The sequence below is a fragment of the Furipterus horrens genome, unplaced genomic scaffold, assembly GCF_987537825.1.
Source record: "Furipterus horrens unplaced genomic scaffold, mFurHor1.1.pri manual_scaffold_1, whole genome shotgun sequence".
Lineage (NCBI taxonomy): Eukaryota > Metazoa > Chordata > Mammalia > Chiroptera > Furipteridae > Furipterus > Furipterus horrens.
In genome coordinates, this window is record NW_028327171.1 from 184,842,013 (window position 1) to 184,869,479 (window position 27,467).

The following is a 27,467-nucleotide window of genomic DNA, read 5'->3' on the forward strand; positions in this document are numbered from 1 at the left end:
CATCTTTAGGTTTTTGCATATGCTTCTTAGTAAGAAGTACCACATATTTCTCTGATTTTAGCCATGTAATATTTAAAATGTAAAATATGGATCTGTAGAGACAGTGATTAGAAAATTATAGGTGCACACTAATTACCGCTTCTTTAAAGATACCTTGTTATTTTGGGATTATATTGGAATATGTGTTAAAATATTATTTCTGAAGTCAGATTGCCAGGAAAAACTCTGGCATATCACTTCCAAGTTGTGTGATATTTCGCAAATTCAGTCAACCTGTCAAAAAAGACCTTAGTTTATTCATCTGTAAGATATGAGTAATAACAATGTCTGCTTCATGTAATAATTGTGATGAATATATACATTAATATTTGAGCTATTGCATATGAAACATATAAACAATGTCTATACTATGTTATCAATGAATGCAAGCAATTTTTATTCTTAAAATTAAAGAAAGTAATTTTAAAATCTTTCGATTTATCTGGATTAAAAAATGGCATGTTAACATTGTTTACATAACATAAAATATTTCCCTCGATCACCATCTAAATTGAAAGACAAAAAATTTTTTAATAATACAAAATAAATGAATAATTTACACCCATTCTTATTTCTAGTGCATAATTTCCATTATATTTAAAGTATTGTCATGTCTTCTTATTTCTAATTTACATTTCATTATATTATGTGTTTTTATTTCCATCGTCCTTTCTCCATCTTCTTAATTATTTTCCACTTTCATGTTCTTTGTTTATAATTCTTTGTCTTGTCTTTTGTTTTCTACTTTTGTTTCTTGAGTACCTTTTCCATTTGCTTTCCTCAACTATTTTCCCTGTCTTGGCTGCCACTTGCCTGCCTTCTGCCGGGGAGTCTGGTTTCCTCTGTGTTGTGCACAATGTCCCTCAGACATGAGAGACCTTTGGAGGTAAATTCTGGAGTGCTAATTTCTGAAGGCGTCACTTCTTAGTGACTAACAACTATTATTTCCCAGTGATGGCTGGGGGCAAAGAGCAGAGGATTCAAGTCCACAGGTGGCCCATTGCAGACAAGCCTTAAGGCAGTTATGGAGAGAATCCTGTGCCAGAATGCCTCTCAGGGCTGCCTCATAACAGCTCCTATGCAAGCAACTCACTCCTCCCTCCACTTAACCTGCTGCTTCTTACCAAGGTAATAGTTTCTGTGAGTGCCACATCTATTCATAACACTCTTAGAATATATACATATACCTATTTGAGGGACTACATGTTTATTTTCAACTTACATCCATAGAGATAATATTGACAGTAATGCTGAAAATCATAAAAACACTTTTTGAATGGCTGGTTTAAGATTTTATTCAAAAACTCAGGGGAAAAAAGACTATATCATCACATTGCTCAAAGAATAATTTTTCGAAAGCAGAAATATGTTAAAAGAAAAATTCAGATTTGTAAACTTTTTTGCATGTATAATTAATTCAATTTGCATGTCATATCACAAATAATTACATACTATTTTCAGTATCAGCTAGAAGTAATCTAAAAACTTGTGTATCATCTTCTTTATATTATATATATATTTTTTTAAGTTAAGATGAATTTCATAAGTTTTTCAGTGCTACTAGATATCACTATAAATACCTTGAATATTCCATTAAGAAACAAGCAATTTAAAATATTTTTAAATAGTATATTTACCTGTCAATTACTCCATTTTATTACTAAACTTTGTTTAATAAGGCTTAAAATGATTTGATTATACTTAGCAATGTGTAAATTATATAGTCATTTTGAGTTAGCTACCTAACATTCTCTTGAAAAGATCAGTAATACTCCCCTGGATTTGATTCCATGGTAATCAATTATTGCTAAAGTCATGTTACATTGTTTTCATTTTTAAAACATGATTTGCTTTTTACTTCATGAAGTTTTAGCAAACAGGGATCTTACATGGTAGATATGGCAAATTTTACTAAAGAAATAGCATGAAAGGTTAATATTGCATGTTTCAAAACTTTTTGTTTGCTATTTGATGTTGCTTTTTTCTATACTGAAAAACACACTTTTTTTTTCATAGAATTTGAACTCAAGAAAAAATCTTTTTCTTCCTATTTTAGATCCATGTTTTTTTGTTTTCCTTTTTAGTTAAGAAAAAAATGGAAATAAGAAGACATGCTTTTGTTATGCTATGCACTTAAAAATTTTTTATTTCATAAAAATAATAATGAAGGAAATTCCAGTTGCAAGAAAAAATGTACATACCTCTGTTCATCCAATAAATTTTATGGTCAAACGCTTTAAATTTAAATGTTTCAAAACCTGCCTATAATTTGATGTGAATTCGTTCTTCAGTTATCCTTTTATGTCTCAATTTCTCTCCATTCAATTAGGTTTTCCAGTTGTATCTGTAGTATCAAAAATCTTCTGCACATTTATTTTTTACATATTTCCTTTTTATTTAATTCCTCCAAAGAACTAGCTTTCAGAATTTATGGTGCTAGTAGTGCAAGAAGATATTCAAACTGATTGAAGTACTTCTATAGTGCAGAATAATAATCCACATTGGTCGATCTGCATAAATCTAATGAAGGATTTCTTCCAGTTATTTTAATTTCAGTTTAAATAGACTTCTCTGCAACACTGTAACAATAGTCCTCTCTTGTCAGACCAAAAAAAATGAGTCTTTCCTAGGACACTTTGTGCACTGGTGTCTGGATTTTTAGTGTACAGAAGACGTCTATGAAATTGTAAATGTGAAGAGTAAATGTCTATATCAAAGTTCCTATATTAATTCGTACCACATTAGCTTAATGATTTCTGGGAATTTTTCAATATGTATTTTTCATTTTATTTATTTCTGTTCATACACACACACACACACTTCATTATATATGTACATAACTGGGAAGACACACAAAAAATGGAATTTTATTTATTAAAAAATTGTGTATTTGTTGTTTCATGTTTAAACTTCAGTCGCCTTCAAAAATCTCTGCATTTGATGTAATGCACCTATCAAGACTTTTTTACACTGCTCAAAATAATTTTTAAACTCATCGATTTTGATGCCTTTTAGTGCTTCTGCCGCTTTTTGTTTCACCTCTTCTACATTGGCAAAAATCTTCCCTTTAAGAACTTTTTTCATCCAGAGAAACAAAAGAAAGTTGCTGGAGTGAGATCCAGTAAATAGGGCAGGTGGGGTATGAGGGTCCTGCCATTAACGGTCAAAACTGCTGAACACTCAGTGCGTGGTGTGGGCAGGTGCACTTGTAAATCACCCATCATGAAATGGACGAATGTGTTGAAAAAACCTTCAAAAATATTTCACTGAAACTGGAAACGACCTCTCACAACAATGCCAGCTGGTACACTGATACAGACAGGTTCCTAGAACACTCACCTAGAGGGGGAAGCCTGTACTTCAAAGGGCCCGCCCTCCAAAAGATAATTCCATTTTGGGGGTCCAGTCTTGTATATAATTTAACATTAAATAAAACATGTATTATATATATATATAAAGAGAAAGAAGCCATAGAGAGTTAATAAATAACTTGAGACATGATACAGTGTAGATTTTAAAGTTGTTGCAAGTACAACATACAAGGGACATTTTTCTATGATGAAAACTAAAACAGTAATTGCATTGCTGATACTTTGCTACCTTGACTCTTACAAAAATAATTTCTTCTGAATTAATTTTTTTTCTTTGAAATCTCTGTAAATCCTTCTACATAAACCTAATCATGAGACTTGTAATCACCTTTCACTTAGCTAGGATATTGGTTGATGGATGGAGATGGAAATCATAAATATTTCCAAACAACGTAAAAGCAAAACTAGTGGGAATGGTATAAAATACTGACTTTATTAAAAACATAGACAATCTAGGTGATGAATTGTAGCAAAAAGCATAAACTTCTTTTTCTTACTAGGTTCTTCTCTATCATTTACTGTTACTCTACTTTCCAGCAAATGAAGCTAAATAGCCTAAGGAGCTCAATGTCACCTAATTTCATTATAAACAAGACTCTTAATGATGACAATTTGCCACAAGTTTCATACTTTTTTTCATTTACATCAAATTATTTAGAAGAGAATCACAGTATCATCCATTCAGAAGTACTAAAAAGGAAAAAAAAATGCCTTTCTAATAGTTTACACTAAAGCCACTCAATTTTCTGTGACATTTACAAATTGAGACAAAAAAAAAGCTGTTTTAGGAATAATTTTTATGAAGTTTACTCTGCTTAATGATTCTTCACCAACTTACAAGATATACAGAAGAAATGGCACTGTTATATATTTTTTGTAATCAAAGAATCTTCATTCCTTCTTACTATATTAAAAAAATGAACACCTTTTAATTTTATCTAATCATTCTGATAATATCAAGATTTTTAAATTTAATGTTAAATGCCACATATTTCTATTAATTTATATTTCTTTATCAAAATGTTAAATATTCAACAAAGAGATTTATTGGTCCTATATATCAGTAAACAAAATGTGGCCTCCAACGTCGATTATGCCATTTCAATAATAGCTGCTTTCTAATATCTGGGTGGTTTTCAATGATTATATATATTGCAACTTAATCAAAAAGACATTATTTTAAACCACGGTCATACTCAAACTATCCAGGCCACACTCAAGTATTTATAAATTGACTTACATGAAAAGTAAACTTGAAAACCTAAAAGGCCAATTAAATGGAGAATTGTCAATGCCATATTTCCTTATCTGAGCATGATTGAAACAAGTACAAGAGATTTAGGTTACATCTTTCACGCTAGCCTGATACCTAGAACTATTCTTCACCTAAGCATGTTTGAAAAGGTGTTAGTAAAATTTAGTATAAAAATACTTGCACTTTGGACAGGAAAGTACTGAATAAACAGATATGTGTATTTTTTGACAAAAGAGATAAATGCCTGTCATCCCTAATAAAGGGTGTTCAAAAGAAGAAAAATAACTTAGTACAGAGGTCACTCACTCTCAGAAGGCATAAAAGGGTAATTCTTGTCTGTACCTATAGTAGCAGGGAGCAACACTCCAGGTGCTGCGGTTTCATAGCAGGGGGAATATAAGTTCAATTATTATTATATTTTTGTAGTTACTGTTATCATTATCATTATTTTAATTCCAGGGAATATGGGAGTTGGCAGAAATCAACAATTGTATTTCTGAATGATCTCTGAGTGAATCAAATGTGCCTTTTCCAGAAGGTACCCACCTGTGCTAAGATGTTCTGGCATCTTTTCTTTCCCTGGTTTATTCTGTTCTTAGACATAGTAATTAATATTTTGTATGGAAGCTAGTTTTTCCTTAGTATCTCCTAGCATGTGGAGTAAAGAGAACTCAATTTATTGAGACTGGCATCCAAGACTTTAATAAACCATATCTGAGACTGACATGGCTTGAAGTTTTTACTTCCCTTGATATTTCTGTGGAGATACCATCCCTAAGAGGTATCCCTAAATACTTGGTCTAAGTTGCAAACTTCTGCTCCCACTCTGGTCTTGGAGGCCTCCATTGTTTTCTGCCTTTGTGTTTGCTCGGCCTTAATCCATGCTTCACCCACCCCAACACTAGCAGTGGGATATTATACACACATTTTGCTGGCTAAAAGAAACTAAGTTAAGACAGAAAGTTTCATACAGGTTTTTGCATGCTTTTATTTTTCAATTATGCAGATGTCACCCTAAATTTTATGTAATGAGTGTATATTATTTTATAATCAGGAAAAATGTTTAAGTCTATGCCAATTGAGAAATCGATTGGTGTCCTGTTTATAAGGGACTTTTTAATTTGGAGTACTTATTTTAAATTTATAAATAAGCATAGCAATTACTTTAAAAGTTTATTATGATATTGTAAAATTGAAAAGAAAATTTTATATTTTAGAGTTCACCAACTCTACAGACAACTCTACTGTTAAACTTTTGATACACTTAAACATTTAAATAATATTTACCAGTAAACATGCATCTTTGGACATTAATTCAAAAGGAAAATAAAAATAAATAGAAACATGGAAGAGATATAGCTCAAAGTTAAATTTATAACCTTAAATGAAACTCAGAGAAGACTTTTTTGGAAACTTAAGTTTTTAATTTAGAGATTTTGAGATCAAATCACAAACATACAGGTGTAAATATAATTTCATAACTCTTCAGACTTTTTTGATGGAACACTTTTAGAAAGTTTTAAATTCATTATTTAGTTATAAGGCTTTGCATGAGTTTTAAATAGTGACCATGCATGTTCCCGAGATAACACTGATTCCCTGTGTTCTGTCAATGCATGGAGAACAGTTTGCCAAGATTGTCAATAGCTATTAACAATCTATTAATAATTTTACCTCCTAAATATTGCTTCAGCTCATGTGCTCTTCCAGTGCCTAAATTTTATACTTTATTTCTGCCCTTCATCATTTCTATCTTCCTAAAACATTCTCTTGTGACTTTTCTTCTTGATCTCATCATTTATCTTTATAGTAGTACTAAATTATTTTTCTAAAAGTAAAATGTAATGATATAAATCCCCTCTTTAAAAATCTTTTTATAAATCAGAAAAAATACATAGATATATAAGCACCTAGTCATATTAAGGGGAAAAAATCCACCTATTTAAGTGTCTCCTACTATATACTAACTGTAAAGAATATAGAAAGGGGGGATCCAAGATGGCGGAGGAGTAAGTGGAAGCTACACTAACCTCCTCCCAGGACCAGTCTGGATTTACAACTTAATTTTGGAGAAATCATCTGGAATAACCAATGGAACACTAGCTGGAAAGAAGTCTTATAACCACGGAGAGACAGAAAAGGCCGCTACATCACAACGTGACCGGTAGGGAGTGCGGAGACGCGGAAGGGCTGGCTGGGCTCACATGGGTGGCTGCTGAAGGGACTGAGAAACAGCTCATCAGCCGGGGATTCCCCCTGAGAAGGGCAGGGTCTAAACCCCCAGCTGGGCTTCCCAGCCTACAGCGACAGAGTGGAAAGTAAAATAGTATCAGCTGTGAAAAGCGAAAAGCCACAGGCTTTCTTGCTAGCCGGAGAGAAACAGCAGGAGAAAAAGAGCTCTTAAGTGGATCACATACGAAAATATTTTGGCCACCACTTACCCTGGGCTCAAGCAGAGGGAAGGCAGAGAGGACTGGAGACACTTGGGGAGAATTTGGCACGGTGGCTTTGAGGGGAGAACTGGAGGAGCAGCTGACTGGGTCCCAGTGCTGACTCATCCCTAGTGCTGCAGGCAGACCATTCCCCTCCAAGTGGCGTCAGCCTGAGGGGAAGCAAAAGCCCTGCCTACAGGAATTAAGCTGCCACACCCACAGTTCTTAAGCCTGACAGCTAATCACAGATTGAATAGATTAACAATCAAAGAAGACAGACAACAGCAGTAGATCCCTGGAAGTCTCCAACAGGCTGCCTAGGGCCAGACTGGTACATGATCTGACGCCACCAGAGGCAGATCCAGGAAGTGCAGATCATTCCAAGAAGCACCAACAAACAATAGGAGTCAAAAAAATGGGGAGACAGAGAAACAACCTCCCATCAAAAGGAAAGGTAGAATCCCCAGAAAGAGTGCTAAATGAAATAGAGGGGAGCGAACTATCAGATATGGAATTCAAAACATGGATTATGGAGAAGCTGAATGAGCTCAGCGGAAACTTCAAAGAACTCCAGAAAAACTACAAGGAACTCACAGAAAATTACGTGAGCATGAAAAAGGACATAGAAGCTATCAATAAGAGCCAGAAGGAAATGAAAAATACGATCTCTGAATTGAAGAACACAGTAGAAGGAATTAAAAGCAGGCTAGAGGAAGCAGAAGATCGGATCAGCGAGCTGGAGGACAACCTACACAAAAACTCCCAGACAATGCAACAAAATGAAAAAAAGACTGAACAAGACTGAAGAGGTTCTAAGACAGCTGCAGGACAACATGAAACGTAATAATATCCGTATCATAGGAATTCCAGAAGGAGAAGAAGAAGAGCAAGGGATAGAAAACCTCTTTGAAAAACTAATGACAGAAAACTTTCCTAACATGACGAGAGAAAGAGTCACGCAAGTCCAGGAAGCACAGAGGGTCCCAATGAAGATGAACCCCAACAGGCCCACCTCAAGACACATCATAATTAAAATGGCAACATTCAAAGACAAAGAGAGGATCCTAAAAGCAGCAAGAGAAAAACAACTAATAACATACAAGGGTACTCCAATAAGGCTATCATCAGATTTCTCAGCAGAAACACTACAAGCCAGAAGAGAATGGCAAAAAGTATTCCAAGCAATGAAAAACAAAGGCCTACAACCTAGAATACTATACCCAGCAAAGCTCTCATTCAAAATGGAGGGTGAAATAAGGAGCTTCCAAGACAAAAGAAGGCTAAAAGAATACATCTCCACCAAACCAGCAATGCAAGAGATGCTAAAAGGTCTGCTCTAAGAAGATAAAGAAACAGAGAGAGACAGAGAAGAACACGAGTACAAAGGGGAAAAATGACAATGAATAAGTACTTATCGGTAATAACCTTAAATGTAAATGGATTAAATGCTCCAATTAAAAGACATAGGGTAGCTGAATGGATTAGAAAGAATGACCCACATATATGCTGTCTACAAGAGACCCACCTTAGAACAAAAGATCTACACAGACTGAAAGTAAAGGGATGGAAAAATGTATTCCAAGCAAATGGACATGAAAAAAAAGCCGGGGTAGCAATACTTATATCAGACAAAACAGATTTCACAGCAAAGTCCATAAAAAGAGACAAAGAAGGGCATTTCATAATACTTAAGGGAAAAATCCATCAAGAAGATATAACCCTTATAAATATATATGCACCAAACTTAGGAGCACCCAAATATGTAAGGAAACTTTTGAAAGACTCCAAGAAAGATATAGACAACAACACACTCATAGTAGGGGACTTTAACACCCCATTGTCAACAATGGACAGATCTTCGAAGCAAAGAAACACCAAAGATATGGAGGCACTGAACAACACTCTAGATCAAATGGACTTAGTCGATATATATAGAAGTTTTCACCCCAAAGAAGCAAAATATACATACTTCTCAAGTGCACATGGAACATTTTCAAAGATAGACCACATGGTAGGACACAAAACAAGCCTTAACAAATTCAAGAAAATTAAAATTATATCAAGCATCTTCTCAGATCACAATGGCTTAAAATTGGAAATCAACCTCAAGGAAAAAACTCAAAAACATTCAAACTCATGGAGAATGAATAACATGCTATTAAATAATGAATGGGTTAACAATGACATCAAGGAAGAAATCAAAAAGTTTCTGGAAACTAATGATAATGAACACACAACAACCCAAAACCTATGGGATACAGCGAAAGCAGTCCTAAGAGGAAAGTTCATAGCAATACAGGCCTACCTAAAAAAGCTAGAGGAATATCTAATAAAAAATTTAACCCTACAGCTACAAGATCTAGAGGAAGAACAACAAGCAAAGCCCAGATCAAGTAGAAGGAAGGAAATCATCAAGATCAGAGCAGAATTAAATGACATAGAGTCTAAACTAACAATTCAAAAGATCAACAAAAGTAGGAGCTGGTTCTTTGAAAAAATAAACAAAATTGACAAGCCTTTAAGCAGGCTCATCAAGAAAAAAAGAGAGAGGACCCAAATAAATAAAATCAGAAATGAAAGAGGAGAAATCACAACTGATACCACAGAAATACAAAGGATTATAAGAAATTATTATGAACAACTGTATGGCAAGAAATTTGACAACCTAGAGGAAATGGACAGATTCCTGGAAACCTATAGTCTTCCCAAACTGAATCAAGAAGAAGCAGAAAGTCTGAATAGACCAATAACAGCTAGTGAAATTGAAGCAGTAATCAAAAAACTCCCAGCACACAAAAGCCCTGGACCGGATGGCTTCACAAGTGAATTCTACAAAACATTTAGGAAAGAACTAACTCCTATCCTTCTCAGACTATTCCAAAAGATACAAGAAGAGGGAAGACTGCCAAACTCATTCTATGAAGCCAGTATAACCCTAATTCCAAAACCAGGTCAAGACACAACAAAGAAAGAAAACTACAGGCCAATATCGCTGATGAACATAGATGCTAAAATCCTCAACAAAATATTGGCAAACCGGATCCAGCAACACATTAGAAAGATCATACACCACGATCAAGTAGGATTCATCCCAGGGATGCAAGGATGGTTTAACATTCGTAAATCAATAAACGTAATACACCACATAAACAAAATGAAAGACAAAAACCACATGATAATATCAATAGATGCAGAAAAAGCATTTGATAAAGTACAACACCCATTTATGATAAAAACTCTCAGCAAAATGGGAATAGAGGGAGCATACCTCAACATAATAAAGGCCATATATGAGAAACCTGAAGCCAACATCATACTCAATGGGCAAAAACTGAGAGCATTCCCCCTGAGATCAGGAACAAGACAAGGATGTCCGCTCTCCCCACTCCTATTCAACATAGTCTTGGAAGTTCTAGCCACCGCAATCAGACAAGAAAGAGAAATAAAAGGCATCCAAACTGGAAAAGAGGAAGTAAAACTGTCATTATTTGCAGATGACATGATAGTGTACATAGAAAACCCTATAGACTCCACAAAAAAACTACTCGACCTAATAAGTGAATTCGGCAAAATAGCAGGATACAAAGTCAATATTAAGAAATCAAAGGCATTTTTATACACCAACAATAAAAACTCAGAGATAGAAACTGAAAGAAAAATTCAATTTACCATAGCAACAAGAAAAATAAAATACCTAGGAATAAACTTAACCAAGGAGGTAAAAGACCTGTACTCAGAAAACTACATAACATTGAAGAAAGAAATTAAAGAAGATACAAATAAATGGAAGCATATACCATGCTCATGGATGGGAAGAATCAACATCATTAAAATGTCCATACTACCCAAAGCAATTTATAGATTCAATGCAATCCCTATTAAAATACCAGCAACATATTTCACAGACCTAGAACAAATACTTCAAAAATTTATATGGAACCAAAAAAGAGCCCGAATAGCCACAGCAATTTTGAGGAAGAAGAACACAGTAGGAGGAATCACAATACCTGATATCAAACTATACTACAAGGCCACAGTAATCAAAACAGTCTGGTACTGGCATAAAAACAGACATATAGATCAATGGAACAGAATAGAGAGCCCAGAAATAAACCCAGGTTCATATGGTCAACTAATATTTGACAAAGGGAGAAAGAACATCAAATGGAGTGAAAAGAGCCTCTTCAACAAATGGTGTTGGGAGAACTGGACAGGAACATGCAAAAAAATGAAACTAGACCACCAACTTACACCATACACCAGAATAAACTCAAAATGGATCAAAGACTTAAATGTAAGCCGTGATACCATAAAAGTCCTAGAGGAAAAAATAGGCAGGAAAATTTCAGATATCCCACATAGCAACATTTTCACTGATATATCTCCTAAGGCAAGGGAAATAAAGGAAAGAATAAACAAATGGGACTACATCAAACTAAAAAGTTTCTGCTCAGCTAAAGAAAACATCAGCAAGATGAAAAGGAAACCAACCATATGGGAAAATATATTCGCCAATGACATCTCAGACAAGGGATTGATCTCCAAAATATATAAAGAACTCATACGACTCAACACCAAGAAGACAGACAACCCAATTAAAAAATGGGCAAAGGACCTGAACAAACACTTCTCCAAAGAAGACATACAGAGGGCCCATAGACATATGAAAATATGCTCAACATCACTAGCCATCAGAGAGATGCAAATAAAAACCACAATGAGATACCACTTTACACCTGTCAGAATGGCCATCATCAACAAATCAACAAACAACTTGTGCTGGAGAGGATGCGGAGAAACGGGAACCCTGGTGCATTGCTGGTGGGAATGCAGACTGGTGCAGCCACTATGGAAAACAGTTTGGAATTTCCTCAAAAAACTAAAAATGGAACTGCCTTTTGAACCAGCAATTCCATTACTGGGATTATATCCGAAAAATCCTGAAACACCAATTCAAAAGAACCTATGCACTCCAATGTTCATAGCAGCACTATTTACAATAGCCAAGTGCTGGAAACAACCTAAATGCCCATCTGTAGATGAGTGGATCAAAAAACTGTGGTACATTTACACAATGGAGTTCTATGTAGCAGAAAGAAAGAAGGAACTTCTACCATTTGCAACAACATGGATGGAACTAGAGAGAATTATGCTTAGCGAAATAAGCCAGGCAATGAAAGAAAAATACGTTATGCTGTCACCTATTACAGGAAACTAATGAACAACACAAACAAATGAGCAAAATTGAACCAGAGGTATGTAAACAAGGAGTAGACTAACAGTAACAAGGGGGGAGGGGGGAGGGAGAAAAGGGGGTAAGAAGGGGAAGTGTAAAATCAAAGAACATGTATAAATGACCCACAGACATGGGCAACTGAGTGGGGACTGAATGTGGGGGAAGGGAGGGGCAGGATACAGGGAAGCAAGAGGGGAAAAAAAAAAAAGAGAGAGACAACTGTAATGGAAAAACAAACAAAAAAATTTTTTTTAGTGGGGGAAAATGAAAATATGAAGAATGGAAATGCCAGTTCAGTGAATATTAGGACAAAGATTTTCCTTCACGTTGTATATTTTTCTCCCTATTTGATCTCTCCAGAGTTTGGCATTCTAAACAAGTAAGTAATGACTTAAGTTTCTTTGCATGGACCTAATAAGACCAGTTGTTAATAGAGGTTCCTTTTTCTGAACAAGCCTTTGACTGGAATGTCAAGCCTAAAGGAGACATGCTTGGGCTCATGTTGTTACCAAAAAACCCTAAGGAACTGGGAATGACTTTCAAAGGTAATAAAAGCCCGCGAAATAAAAGGCCTGCTGCCATGGTTGGTTGTGCGGTCCACAGCAATCTCTCCAGGGAAGAAACGAAGGTTGTTTTCCTGAAAGATGGCTAGAAGGAACCTTAAGGCACAATGGAAAACCAGAAAGACTTGGAAAGGACAGGTGTGTACAGGCAAGGATGAATGCCAGGTATGTGGCCCAGCTTCTGTGCACTGAAGAGCAGACTGAGGGCCACCCTAAATGTTCCTTGGGTAAGTTCCAGCAAAACAGAACTAAAGATCATAAGTGATCATTTGCTGCTCTTGTTATGCTTATGCAAATGAACAGGATAAATTAAAAATGGACTTAATGTAGTCCCTTTAAAGACAAGGAGAGTAATCTTAGGGAGAAAAATCAGTATTCAAGGAAAATCACAATGATCAGTGGCAGACTGTAAAGTAGGGCAGCTAACCGTCTTAAAAGTTTCTTCTCATTTAAAAAATGGTTTCACTTGAAAATTAAACCATATCTGTGATATCACCAAAGAGATTCAAGTTGCAGGCAAGTAGAATGTCAAGTGCCTTGCAACTGTATGTCTTCCCAATAAGACAGTCTTACAGATTTAGAGACTTTTTTGTTGGTTATGTTACATAAATTAACATGTGTTTTCTGTTTTCAAAGGGCATAAGCCTATGACCGCATTACCTGAGTGATTGTCTGTACGCATAAGCCTCACTTAATCCTCTCTGCAGCGCTGCCTCCGGAGACTCAACAGTTTGGCTGAACTAAATGGCTGAGTTGGTGAAGAATGGGGTGGTCTGTGGGCTTCACTTTAAAACTGAATTCTCTTTTCTATCCTAATGGCTTGGACAGAAAGGGCCCAGAGGTCTGAGAGGGGGGAAACATAAACTATTTCCCTCAGCCCAAACTAAATAAAATGGGCAAAAGGGTTTTGGACAGGAGAGATGTGCCTAGCACACCTTCCTCCAAAGAAGCCCTTTTTTTTTTTTTTTTTTTTTCTCCTAATGTGGAACATTGAAAAATTAATCCCTGCCTTTTGCCACCTAGTAGTTATGGATTGAATGATGCTTTTTAACCCTTTTTGCCAAATCTGTTGCCCCCAGAACACAACAAGGATGCCAGCCTGCTAAACCAAGCACGCCGTTGTCCGGAGACAGCCAACTGACCTGGAGTCTGCATGATCCTTCCCCATGTGGGAAGGCCACCGTCCCCCCCACACCCCCACTCTTATTAGGGATTTCTGGACCCAAGGGTAGGTAGGACGACGACCATGTCCAGCTTGAAGCAGCTAGAGGAGCTTGAGACCTTCGCCCATTGTCCTTTACAAGATTACAAAGGGTCTTAATATCTGAGAGGGAGGGATAGTTATTTTTTACGAACCATGGGTATGGACTTGGGGGGGGGGATGCTGGGGGAGGGAGATACTGGGTGGAGGGGAGTAAAGGGGAAAAAATTGGAACTACTGTAACAGCATAATCAATAAAATATATTTAAAAAAAAAAAAGAATATAGAAAGGAAACTCAAGCTAATCAAGTAGCTTGCATTTATTTCCAAGGGATTTTGAAGGCTAAAAAATGAATATGCTTTTTTTTACTATTTTATCTAACAAAGTAGATTCTATATTCTACAGTAAACATCCTAATTTATTTCCTTTGCTGAAGTCAAAAGTATTTTGATCTATCTTTCTCTTCTTTATATCTACATATTTTTCCATATCATATTTAGATAGATTAGATAAAAGGAAAGAAGAGAGGAAAAAGGAGGAAAAGAGAGTGAGAGAGAGAGAAATAAAGAGAAAGTAGGAAAGTGGGGGGAGGAGAGGAAGGAAAGGAGGGAGGAAGAAAAAAAAGAAAAAAAGCAAAGCAAAGCAAAGCTATCAGTTATTATGTGCCCTGTTTATTGTCCACCACCACCCCCAGTGCCTATGCATTTACATCTCTTAAGAACAGAACATGCATTTGTATTCCTCAATAAAATGATAACTTATTTCTATCTGTCAAATGTCTCTTAGGTCAATCACAACACCCCTGGCTTATAAGACATTTAGCACAGAATTCTTCCAACTTCTTGCCTCAGGCACTGTCCTTCAGAGTAAAGAGAAAGGAAAAGGTCTATCTTTCAATATCTGGTAATGTGGACAATCTAACAGTTAATTGTTGGGCTTCTAGTATAAGGTGTCAAACTTAATCTGTGAATTTCTCTAGTTCATAGATATTTGTTCTCTCCACCTTGTGTTGATTGCAGTTTCAAACCCCTCATTTTGTGGAAAACCAAAATTGCAAGGTGAGCAATTTCAGAGGCAAGATGCTGCTTTCAAATCTGAAACCAAAGATTTACACACTAGGAATTGCATGAAGTTACTAATTTAGATCAGCACAAGTCTGGGGAAAATGTGTGGCACTAGATTATGATGGAGCTTAATCTAGAGGAGAAGGATGTAATTTTTAATCAGTGTTGCTTTTCTTTCCATTAAGATGTACTTGCCAGAAATCCTGTATTCTGTATTTAAACAATTTTAATTTATTTTCTACTAATTGACAAAAAGTATTAAAGGCACCCTATGCTAGAAAGAATTGAAATATTAGACACATCAGTTAGGATGCTGGTAGAGACTAGATGGGTATTGACAGAGCTTTTAAAGAGTTATTGTTTACTAAGATGAAGGCTAAATATGGGAAAAGCACAAGAGATGGTACTTTCATGAAGCTTACATTATAAAGAGGGACAGATACACTAAGAACATGCTGGTGAGTTCTATGAAGAAAAATAACACGGAAACAGGTTGGGATGTTATGGAGTGAGAAATGGTAGTTTAAATAAGGTAGCAAAGGGATGTATGTCTCTCTGAGAAATGTGTAAGCTATGTATATATTTGAAGGTAATGCCCTTGTGAGAGGCTATTTACAGGTGCACAGGCTCTGATGTACCAGTTTATTTGGCATGTTTAAGAAACGGCAAGAGTCAGATATGGCTTATCTTCAAAAGTAAGTAAAAGAGGGAGTAACATGATCCTGAATGCCTAAAATGCTTACACTCACTTTTCTGCTGAATCACAACAACAAATCTTTTTGTCAAGAAGAGGTAATCTGTCTAACCTTAGTTATTTAACCACTCTGGAACAGTCCACTCTGCTGAGTTAGAAAGAGCCAGTATTTGTATTGCTGGCAGTGTCTCACCTTTTTAAAGGGGACCAATTTTGAGAGAAGGGGGAAGACCTGACTACTATGAAAAGAAGGCCAGGGACTTCCAGCCAAGATGGAGGCCTAGACTGACATGCTCCATCTCCCTCCACAACTAAGAAGGACTATAACTACTGCAAAACCAGAAATAACCAGAAGTTCAAGAAAATAAAACTACATGGAAGTCCAACGTATGAAGTTATAAAGAAGTGGTGCTCATCTGGGCGGGTAGGAGGGGCAAAGCTGGGGCGGAGAGGTCAAACTGTGCTGGCAGCGGCAATGGCGGCAGGATGGCGGTAAACAGACACCCATATTTAAGGGGAGGCAAGAAGCACCTGGGGAGCACCTCCAGCTGCAGACCAGACCCTTCAGCTTGCAATTCCAATGCCAGAAAAGACAGATCCCCATTGCCTTGGACTGTGAGGCCCAGAGGGGCTGGGGACAGAGGAGGAGGCTCCCGGACTCTCAGCAGAGAGAGTGAATGGCAGGAATCCATCTTGGACCCCCACCCCCACAGGAAATGCCACAGTATGGTGATAAGGGTTGCCCAGTGGTGATGAGTTCACGGGGCTCCGCCCCCTATAGAGTAGGAGGTGTGACAGCCCTGTCCAGGAAGCAAAGGTAAACACAAAACTGTCAGGATGGCACAGATCATGATAGAGATCCCAGTCATGCAGCTGACCAGACAGCAAATATCTAATCTAACAGCTCAGCAGATAGGAAATCTTTCTGAGGCACAGTTCAGAGCTTTGGTTATAAGAATGCTTATAGACCTAACAGCAGATCTTAAACAAGACAGGGAAGGAATGAACACTAGTTCTGCTGAAATTAACAAAAACACATATGAAACTAGTGGTGAGGGAAAGAAAACCAGGGATCAAATCAACAAATCAGAACATAGGGAAGGAACAAACAGTCAACCAGTGCAGAAAGAGGAAATGAAAAGTGAGGAAAATGAGGAGAAGTTCAGAAACCTATGGGACAGCTATAAGTGGACCAACATCTGAATCATAGGATTGCCAGATGGTGAAGAAGAAGATCTAGAAATTGAAAAATTAATGAAGCAAAACTTCCCTAACCTGGGGAAGGAAATAGACTTACAGGTCCAGGAAGCACAGAGAGTTTAAAAAAAAAAAAACTGGACCCAGGGAGAACCACACTAAGACATATTATAATCATAATGTAAAAAATTAAGGATAAAGAGAGAATCTTAAAAGCAGCAAGAGAGAAGAAGAGAATTAGGTACAAAGGGGTCCCAATAAGACTATCAGCTGATTTCTCAAAAGAAACTCTGCAGGCAAGAAGGGACTGGCAAGAAATATTCAAAGGAATAAAAAGCAAAAACCTACAACCATGATTACTCTTTCCAGCGAAGCTGTCATTCAGAATAGAAGGACATAGAAAATGCTTCCAGGACAAAGTAAAACTGAAGGAGTTCATCAGATCCAAACTACTGTTTTATGAAATGTTAAAGGGACTTATTTATGAGAAAAAGGATAAAAACTGTGAACATTAAAATGAAAACTGCATCACAAGAACCAACAACAGTACCTAGGGAATTGAAACAAAGGCAAACTAAGTAGGCAACGAGAGTGAGAAAAGAATTATAAGTATGGGGAACATTATGGGGGGAGATCATTGGGGAGGGGGAATGGGGAAGGAAGGGAGATGGTACAGGAATTAAGAGGCATAGCAGGAGGGAGTGGAGTAGACAGGAAGATGTTGAGAAGAACTATATGCACAACCAATGGGCATGGACTCAGGGGAGTAGGCAATTGGAGGGAGGGGGTCACTGGGTGGAGGGGAACAAAGGGAAAAGAAATTGGAACAACTGTAATGGCATAATCAATAAAGCATATTAAAAATAAAAAAAAACAATAAAATAAAAGAAGGCCAGGATTGTCTCATGTAGATGTAAAAAGACTGAGCTTTCTAGGGGAAAATGCTCAGAAGACTGAATAAGAGCATGGGCCAGAATTATATGACAGATAGAGGAGGCTGAGTATAAGGAAAATATCATTGATTTCCATAATGCTAGGATGGGCAAGAAAGTTAGACATTTTTATGTTTAGTCACTGTATTACAAATGAAGGCAGGAGGTTTCAGAGAGGTTAATTTTTTTTTCAAGGTTGAGATCACACGGTTATAGTCCAGGGATCAGAACACATATCTTCTGAATTCTTATAATTGACAACTAAGAAAATAACGTGACTTTGTTCTGAAGAAGCACACTTGTCTAGAGAGTCCTTGAGAATACTTTCAAACACAATAAATTAAAATAGAACTAGTGGAAAAGTTAAAAGATATTAAGAAATAATATTAAAAATTGAATAAATTTAATGTACATCAAAGTGCTTCATCATGGGAATGGCTCTTGAATCAAAACTTTAAGGAGAATAATGTGGCCTCAGATCACCTCAGAGCCTGAGGCATGAGTCTTCCATTTAAAAAATGCTGTTTGTCTGAATACTTGTAATGAAAATATAGACATTAATTAAAGTAAAATCTCATTAGGAGAAAAAGAAACCTATCAAATTTTGTGTGTGAAATTTTCTCACTGTGGTAATGCAGCTGTGAAACTAGCAAAAAGCGTAAGTGTGAGGTAGAAGCCCACCATTTTGAAGCCCGCCATTCCAAACGAAAGTCCACCATGAGGCAGCTCACCTTCCTCCCCCTGTCTCTGGCTGCCCTAGACTCAGGAGGCTATCAGGAGATGGCCACTGTCCAACCGCCAACCTGCTGGCTGCACAAGGGTGCAACTTAGCCTATCCTGCACTGCTTGCATATTCCAGGTCTCATAACTCCTTAAAAACTCACTCTGCCCTGACCTTCGCTGCTGGCATCTGGCTCTAAGACCCCAGCCCGCCACGTTGTACACTCAATAAATACGTTGTTCAGCGTTTGGCTATTGGCTTTCTTTACCTCCATCAACTCCCCAAAACCTAACAATAAATTTAAGCTTTGCAATCTGAATTATTTTTATTTGAATTTTTGCTTGAGCATGTAGTAGATATACAAGATAAGGCAAGTTATTGAATCTCTATGAATTGTAGTTTCCTCATTCATTAAAAAAAAAACAAAAACCAACAACAAAATGAAAATCTTGGAATTCACTTAATAGCACCAAAAATATTTTAAGGATTATTTATTATATACAACATGCCAAATGTCTTAGACTTTTGACAACATATGTAATATGAGTGCACACTCCTGATTTTTAGACTGGCTGGAGATATTTGACACAGTGACTTTCCAAAAAGATAATTTTTATGTTATTAATCTAGCATATTTTTCTCCTGTTTTGTTTGCTATTCTCTGTTTCCTAACTAATATATCACATGTAGTTACTGGGAGTGAAATTTAGTGAAGATGTCTGTTGCTTTTGTAATGAGCATTACTAGACTTCTAGAGGCACCGAAGACTGACTGACACTTTAATAAAGGCTAAAGCAAAGTAATTGATAAAGAAAGGCTGAAATGGAGAAGCAGAAATTTCTGAGCTCTAGGGAAATGCTTCACAGATTCAATGAACTAATTAAAAAGGAAAAGAAAAAGAGAAATCACTGATGGGTCCTGATGTCTTAAAGTAGGAAAAAACAGTTCTCATGGAGGTAATAGAAAGGCCAGGATGTTTTTCTAAGAAAGAATAAGTTAGAGCACACAATGAGAATGGCCTCAAGAAATGGAATACATTACAAAAACTTGTATATTACCGAGAATTATAAGAACATTAGAGAGTCTGTTTTCTCTCAAGTAATTTATAAATTATCTGTTTCAATTCCTTCATTCGCAACCTTAAAGATAGAAAAGAACAGCCCTGAATCAATTCAATAAGATCCAAATAATTATTCATTAAATAATAAGTTTTACACTGTGGTTCAAATGGAGAAAACTGGTGGAGACTTGAGGCACACAGTGTGCCTTAGTGAAGAATTCATGCTTAACTCTGATAGAGCTGGGCAGTTTGTCTTAGAGAAGGGGAGCAGTTGTCTTTCAGGTCATAATCCTGGTTACAGCTATATGGCAAGTTGTTATTTATTTTGTATTTTGTACCAATTTACTTTTGCCTTTTTGTTAAGATAATGTCAAATAACACAAGCATAATATAGCTTTTCAACATTAATATCAAAACTTCTTTTTATTGCTAAGTCTTGTTTCTTACAGATGCAGGAGAAACTGTAAATTCAAGGGACACCCCCGCCCCATAATCTCATATGTTGGCAGTGTTTGGATACATTAATGGAGGGAAAAGACATCTTCAGTTCCCCTTGGAAGTATATGAATGTCCTGGGTGCTAGAATAGTGTTTCTATTTCTTATGTTGTTATATCAAATGGATTAAACCATTACAATCAATTTTTTTTAAATATAAAAAGGGTCTTGCAAGAAGAGTTCAATCTAGAAGAATCTCCCTTGTCATTTCCTTAAGTTATGTAAACAAATTTTTGTTACAGGTAGCAATCCCAAAGACCTATAAAGGTATTTACAAATATTCAATTACTATACATTAATATGTGCTTGCCTTTACCTTTTCAAAACTTTACATCTGCCCCCATTTGCTAGTTTATTGACACCTCATATAACAGTAATAGTAAACCATTCAGCATTTAGTTTTCCCTTGTATCATATCTTGTCTCATACTATTCCCATAACTTGAAACATCTTGCTCACACTCTAATTGATGAAGTATTCTTACTCATTTTTAAATATTCAGCTATAGTATTATCCTTTCCAAGAAACCTTCACTACACACTCTAATTGGCTAATATTCCACCTCTCTGTTCCCATCATGATTCTGTCTCGTCAGCATTTACCATGTTATGTTACCTTGCTATGAACTGCCTATTTGACTCCCAGATTTTTTATTATTAGAGAGCAGTAACAGAGTCATATTCATCTTTCTACATTCAAAACTCACACAGTGTTTGTTACAAAGACCTAATAAATGCTTATTAAACAAAAGGAAAATATATTGAGTGTAAATCCCCCAGATGCGTCCACATATTCTGGGAATACTTACCTGAGGCATCGCAATCTTTTATTGACATACCCATCAATCAGATACATTGTGTTTCTATTAAGAAATAGACACAGAAATTCATATTCCTTATTAGAGCACAGCTACTATCTTTTGGGAGAAGTCATAAGAATCTCTTTCTCTTGGTCTCTCTGTTTCTTACAAGCTGAGAGGATTATTGTTAATGATATTTTGTGTATGTGAAAACTAGCTTGGGGAGAAACAGTCTTGATATTGAATATAAATTAATAATAAAACCTGTTCTAGTTCCTTTTTATTCATGATCTGAGGCAGTAAAAAGCTGTTCTGAAACTATCTGCAGACAAGAATGCTATGGAAAGCACTTTTTAAAAATAGTACAATAAATAATCATCTGAAAGAATACTGAACACAACGCACCTTGCTCTGGTAATTATGGGTGTTCTTGAATTGAAATATCTACAATATGTTTTTCTTTCATGTGTACCAGCAGAACATATTTATTGCCATAGTAGAATACTTTTGTAAAGAGGTTAGTGTTCTTATAAGTCAGCCAGACAACTGCTTGTCTAGTTGCTTACTGAGTGACCCACCACCAAGGCATAGACAAGAGTCACACACAATAATTCTGCTATTCACTCAGCTTCTATTGAATGCAGATTCACTCAAAGTAGATCAACAATGTACATTAGTATTTTACTCAAACTCTACCAGTCTAAGAGAAATAAGACACACACACACACACACACACACACACACACACACACACACACACACACACACACACCAATCAATGGGAAGTAATGAGCCTGAATCCCATAGCCTCAGTCTTCAGGTCCAGGAGGTAGCATGGTGGGCAAGAGAGTTGTCAAGTTCTTGCAAGTAAGGTTATCCAGAGCCAGGTGGGCAGCAGGGCAGGTGAAGTCCTCAGTCCAGCAGGGCAGAGCCTCTGGCAGCCAATGCCAAGGGAGATCAGCATGGCGTGGAGCAGCGCTCTGGTGTGTGGAGATCGGCTGTCGAAGCAGCGGTCTGAAACCTGCCTCAGTTATACCCTGAAAGTGGTGCACTCCACCCTTCTGGGTCTCTTAATAAGTGTCTTGGCACCCCTGATGGCAAGTGGGGTATTTTTCCAGGAGCCTATCTATGGGTGGTCCTGTTCTGTAGACACGGCTGTTCTGGTCACATGTGTGGATATCTTAAGTGTGTCTCCTTGACATATGTGTCTAGCATGAGTTAGGTAGTTTCTTTCTTGAACAAAATTGTCATGGCTGACTGGCAGCCATCTTGGTTTACATGAGTGACTCCACTTTGCTTTAAATACTTTATGCTACCTTGACTGGACCAATGCCATTTTATTGGTCCTGCTCTCCACAATGAGATACAAAATGTCTACTTGCAGCAGTAACTTGAGATATGGAACAAAAAGGACAAAGATTTTTATTCAAAGTTCTCTGGGCTCCCTCGACCTTACCCACATGACGCTGCACATATAAACTCACAAAAACACATGACAAGATTCATATAGATATAACAGCATAGAAAATGAAAGCATTGGAGGATATGTGCAAACCACAGGCACTGCCAAACCCTCTTTCCTCACCTCCCAATTTCCCACTGAGAGACTAGATACCGAAGTAGACAAGAGAAAGAATTTAATGAAGTGTCAAAGAGAAAATTAAAACGACACGTTTGCCTGTCTTCTCCTTAGCTAATTGGAGTGTGGAAAGCTGCCTAGAAGTTAGGGAATAAGTTCAGAATACAGTTTAATCTTGATTTTCAACAGAAGTTTGTTACCTGAAACATCTACAGGAACACTTGTTGCCTCAGGGGTCTAGAGAGCACAGCCTTGAGTAGTGGCAGAACTCGAAGTGAGGTTACTAAACTTGCCCATCTAGGGGACTTATTTATCCAGACAAGTGCTAAGGAAGACTGACCATAGGTTCAATAGCTGCTCAATAATATAAGCAGAATATTTTCTAGAGGTAAAAATTAGGGAAGAAGTCCTGTATCCATACCTCACCCATGCATGAGGCAAACTATGGACTTGGTCATAACACACAACAGTCAACATATCGCAACATTTGTCACCACCCTTGGTAAGAGGAAAGAGAAGAGGGGTCAAAGAATAAATCTTGACTGGATAGGGACTGAATTTGTAATATCCAAACCAAAATCATTATTGATTTGGCTAATATATACCCTAGAGGAAACAAGATTAGTTTTTTTTATTCTTGAGCTCAATGGGAAATTGCAAGAAAATTTAGTTTTTTGGTAAAAAAATATATATTTTCACATATTATTTTTACATATCACTGTATTTCTGTCTGTGTACATATCGATTTCTACACAGAGATAGTGTGAATAATGGTAATGGAAAAAATATAATAAAAATAAACTATTAGAAATTTAAAAATTTACTTGGAAAGATGGGCACTCTACTTATTACAGAGGTAGACAGAGATGTGGAGGAAAAGGGAGAAGAGAGCAAAAAAAATAGTATTTTTAAAGGATTTATATTTCTATTATGATTTTACTAAAAGAGACTCTTGGTTACTCTTACTTAGCACATCAGTCAGATGGTTGCCTTTAGGGTTTACTTAAAAGTCCTGGTATAGTTAGTGAGAAAAGATGCAAAACTAAGTGCATTATCTAATTTTCATATAATGTCAAGTCTAGCTAACATTCCATAGTAATCCAAGATAAAAAATAAAAGCTAAGAAAGAGAAACAGAACCATTTGAAACAAGATTTATTCCCCAAAATTCATGGAAGAAATAAATATATCCAACATTCATTCAGCTGTGTTAGGTGTTTAACTTGAAACACACAAAACTGTCTTTTCTTTGTAAAACTATTTCAAATTCCACTACTGACTTTTCAAACATACCACAAGCATATCATAAAACAATCATCAGTTTTTGTAAAACAATATGAGCCTATATGTAGTTATAATAAAGACAAGTATTCTCTTTTAGAAATCGGTCTAATCATTTCAAAAAGTTTTCTCTCCTATGTTTAAAAAAATATGTGTCAAGTAAGATAATGCCACAAAATGTGTGTGTTTTTGTGTGTGCACTGTGTATAAACAAAGACAAAAAAAAAAGAGAAAAAAGAAAGGGAGCGCTAGAAAGTAGACCATTATTACCTTAGAGAACACAGTAAATTTTCTCACTTAAAAAAAAATGCCCTTGTTATTAAAAAATTCCTCAGGCAGTCCATGAACTCCAATTATACTTATAAAAACTAAATTTAATACAATCAAATTCTTCCCATTTCTGAGACATTTCTCTCCCCTGATATGATCACTTCATCAGGGACAACTCATGGCCATATCACCCCACGAGGGAAGGCAGACACCAACAGGTAAACTGTGTGAACCTCTGTAGTCAAATGAGTCAGACTACTTGATCAGCATAGAAGTTGACTTTAAGCAGAAATCTATCACCACAAGTTTCCAAGCCCAGTAAGTGCCTACGTTGTAACAACACATGAGAGACAGCAACTTAGGTAGAAACCCTCCAAATGAAATTTTCTTAATCTGCAGCTGCACAAATGAATTAAAATGAATAGGAAAACAAAACAGAACTTGACAAAGTTAAATTCATGATTATCTGACAAAGTATTTTAACAAAAACTTTATTCCTAAAAATGGACTTTACTTCAATAAAATTGGCCAGAAGTATATTTATATTCAACACAGATATAAAAGTCTTATTACTGCTAATTTGAATATAATTATGATTATTGATTTGCACTTACTTTATGCTACAAAGAAACAAAAATAGAATTGTTTAGTGCTCTAGTTATCTATTGTTTCATATTAAATAACTCTAAATTTAGGGCCCTAAAGGAACAATACGGAATTATCTCAGAGATCATAGATTGTCTGGGCCTAGTTGGGCAATTCTTGCTTTAGGTCACTTCGGCAGTAAGAGGTTTGTTGAGACTTGTCAACTGACTGACTATTGAGAATGATCCTCGAACTCTTCCCAGTCTTGTTCTTAATCACACATCTATACAGAGTTTTGGTTATAGTAAAAACTGAATACTCATTACAATTTGAATACTCCCTAGGCAAAGTCATTCATCTTTATTTAGGACATCCTTATAACACTCTTTTTGTATCTCAGCAACTTAGCAAGGTCTCAATAGCGATGTGTTACATTAGACTGAGCAGGTTGCTGGGATTATTACCATACTTATTCATTGGATTATTACCTTTTTACATAAGCATCTGCATAGTGTATCAGTCAAGTGAAATTAAACAATATTCAAATTATGGATTCAAAATTATCTTGAAACGTTCTGCCTAGCAGGATTTCTTATGCTTTTATATTATTTTCTATTTTAAAAGACAAGAAGTGGTCTGTGAGGTTTTAGAAATCACTACTACTGTTAAATATAAACAATGTAAAGTTTCTTTTAAAAATTAAAAGTAGTACTACCATATGTTACACCAATCTACTTCTGGGTATATACCCAAAGGAAATGAAAACAGGATACCAAAGTAATATCTGCACTCACATGTTCATTGCAGAATTATTTACAATACCTAAGATTTGGAAACAAAGTGTTCATCAGTAAATGAATAAGATGCATAATAATATAATAGAGATGCTTTCTTCTCTGTATTCTATAGAATTACAATAACATAATAACAAAGAAGATATAAGATATATAGGTAGATAGATAGATAGATATTCACACATGAAATGGAATATTATCTAGCCATTAGAAATAAGGAGATTCTGTCTTTTACAACAAAAATAAATGTACCTTGAAGCATTATGTTTAGTAAAATAAGTTGGGCAAGGAAAAACAAATGCCATATAATCTCACTTATATGTGGAATCTAAAAAAAGTCAAAACTCACAGAAACAGAGTAGAAAAACAGTTGTCAGGAGCTGAAAGGTAGGGGAAATGGGGAGAAGTTAATAAAATGGTACAAACTTTCAACAATGAGTAAGGTCTGAGGAGCTAATGTATAACATAGTGACTACAGTTGAAAACATTGTATTTATAACTGAAATTTGTTGAGAAGAGAAATTAAATGTTCTCAAACCCACTAAAAAGAGAGATAAGCAGGAAAGAATAGTTAACTTTTGTTAAAGTCTTAGTATTACTTAATATAAGGTAAGTAATTGCATAAATGATTACATTTGACTCATAATTATCCTATATGGTTCATATAGTTATTCACATCATTTTGTGGAAAGAAAACTGCAGCTCAGAGAGCTTATGGTCACACACATATTAAGTTGTGTAACTTGGACTTGATACTAGTTTTTAGTACAGATTTAATATTCTTAGCCACAGTGTTACATGGTTGGAAGTGTAAAGCAGTCCTCAAAGAAACTGGGGAGAAGCAAATAAGTAAAACACATTTATGCATAAAGAAGCACAATGCGATCCAATGAGAAGATCCAACAATGCCAACCTACCAAAAATAATGCATTTTGGAATTATTAGATTGAGTCATATGAAATTGCCATTTTTAAATTGCCATCATAAACTGTGGATGTTTACAATTTCACATGATTTAACTAATATTAATAGTAGAAATTCAGCAATGTGTATAACACTGGATGAACTGTAATTATGAATTCCCTTTTAATACTATTGCACAAACAAAGCAGATAAACCAGCTTTTTGGGGTAAAAAAGTTGCCAATAATATTACAACAAATATCATATTTTTCAAAAATAATTAGTGTGATATTCAGGAGGATCATCTGAGTGATAGCAAAATATTATATAGTAAGAGAGTCAAGTCAGTTTGATTGTGTTCTTCATAATTGATAATTGATCTAATAGAAGTTGAACTTATTCTCTAATTGTCATAAAATACATCTATTTTCACAAACTTCTATAAAATAATATTTTTTTCTAAAATTTAATTTATGCAATAAAGAACAAAACCTTAAAGTGAGTGATTTTCTATTTATTTATGTGTGTGAATGTGTGTGTAGTCTGTATGGGGAATGTATATGTAGTCTGTATAGTCACCGATAAAAACAAATCAAGGACAAAGTGATTGATAGACATTTGAAAGAAAGTCACTCAGTAGGGAAGGTCAGCTTGCTATCTAGCTGTCAAAAGATCTCTCCATTTAGCATTTATCTTTGTGTCATTGCAGTATCTGGTTCTCAATTTTCTGGCTCAGAGACTTGAATTTATGAGATTCTTGAAGTTGACTGAGTACTAGGAACATCGATTCAAAACAATCAACATTATATGAGATAGTTTTATAAAACACATATCTGTTTATTAATTTATAAATTGACAAGTATGCCTAGTAAACCAGACCAGCATATTCTCTTTTTAATATATTTTTCCAGTAGATAAGCTAAATGGGTAAATACATACATTAAAATCAGAATTTTGAAGGGAAAGATGAGGTATGAATGAAAACAATCAGTTTTA